Source organism: Copadichromis virginalis, linkage group LG9 (assembly GCF_057382275.1).
Source record: "Copadichromis virginalis isolate Kocher_CV1m ecotype Utaka linkage group LG9, C_Virginalis_male_GT1.1, whole genome shotgun sequence".
NCBI classification, from domain to species: domain Eukaryota; kingdom Metazoa; phylum Chordata; class Actinopteri; order Cichliformes; family Cichlidae; genus Copadichromis; species Copadichromis virginalis.
In genome coordinates this window covers 34,849,942-34,851,427 of record NC_140626.1, presented here as the reverse complement: position 1 = coordinate 34,851,427, position 1,486 = coordinate 34,849,942, and the positions used below count along the sequence as shown (strand labels likewise).

The window sequence follows — 1,486 nt, the reverse complement described above, 5'->3', positions numbered from 1 at the left end:
TTCAAACATCATAATTTAATGCTAATTCAGCTACAGCACAGTCTAAACAACAACTTCACGGTTCATGCAGGATCAACATCTACAGCAACATCTGGCCCGTTCCCTGCGACAAGCGCCACCAAGACCGTGGCGGTTCACCTCAGGGCAGCGGCGCGCGAGGCGAACCCGAGCCCAGCTTATCGGCCTACTCCTTCTAACACAACAAAACAACCAACACGGACACGTGGTACCATCGTTACGAATCAGAATGAAGATAAAAAGCTTGACGAGGTCCTTTAAATTATCGCCAGCTTGTCCAAACACACAAACATTGGAATCCATTTCCGGAATGGCGTCATCTGAAAATTAGGCAATAAAATAATTAGCATAGCAACCTGTACATGTCGGCTTGTACCTCATTATTATTTTTAAGCAGTAGAAAAAACAGCATTTTGGTTTTCAGGTGGATCTCATTGTAACAAATACAAAAAGTGTTTAAAGAAAGTTTCTCTAAGGAGACGTGACGTTTGACCCTGTGAGACGTAGCACAAAGTCAAAAACAAAAAACACGCCTGAGATACGAGTCGGCTCACATCTGAGGGGCACGGGGCTCCGGTGGTCCCTGATAATCCTGTAGTCCCGCTGCACAGCGCCCCCTGGACAGTTAAGGCGGTACAACACATGCGTGACAAAGTAAACAAAGAAAAACAAGAGAAGTTGGCCAAACGTGAGCAGCAGTGCATCATGGGAATTCTCAGCATGGCAACGTCCACAACACGCGTTCATTAAACCTTCAAAGTGGATTTCTTCTGCTCATTTCCAGCTCCACCTGTTTGTCATTACACCGCCAGCGTAGCTTTGCATGATTCACAGTTCAAAATCATCCTCATTTATCTGATTCTGCCCTTCATGCAGAGCCTCGCTGCCTCCAGCTGAAATCAGCTGCTTTCCCTTCAAGGCCTCCTTTTTGTTTCTTTTTCCGATTGGCCAAAGTCAGGAAGCCTGCTGAGGGGCAGTATGAGCAGAACAGCTCTTCTTCATCACATCTGTCGCTTTCACAGCGAAGATTTAAAAGGATAGAAGCGTGGCGCACACAGAATCTGACTGAGAACCATATTTCCAGATAAGCGCTGATATGAAGCTGATGAGAAAATAACATTTTTAGGGAAGATTCACAGTTTTGACTGAATTTTAAAAGCTGCTTTGGTCTAATTAACCGAGCAGTCTGAGTGAAAACCTCCACACCCGAGTCCTGTTAGTTCTGTCTCCCAGTTTTCCCCATTTTAGTCCAACATGTTGTCATGACGATATGATGCCAAATGTCTGGATTATTAAAGCGTCCTTCACAGACAGCAGAAAACATGGACGCGGCTTCCTGCTCAGAAAAATGAATAAACCTGGATTCTATCTAAAGGCCACCAGATGGCGACAGCTGCTGCTACAAAGGCCTTGTCTGACCTTTGACCTCTCCTGCTCGGTCACTGATTTCGGCCACACTAAATAAAAA

At 45.4% G+C, this 1,486-nt stretch overlaps 1 protein-coding gene across 1 annotated transcript in view; it reads right to left on the bottom strand.

Annotated features, from left to right (window-relative positions):
- The window catches only part of LOC146702393 (tomoregulin-1-like), a 15,714-nt gene continuing 14,228 nt past the window's right edge, over positions 1-1,486 (bottom strand). The window contains exon 10 of the mRNA XM_085469128.1: positions 1-1,486. This exon is cut by the window's right edge and continues 1,097 nt beyond it. The gene's annotated coding sequence lies outside the window, so the exon portion shown is untranslated.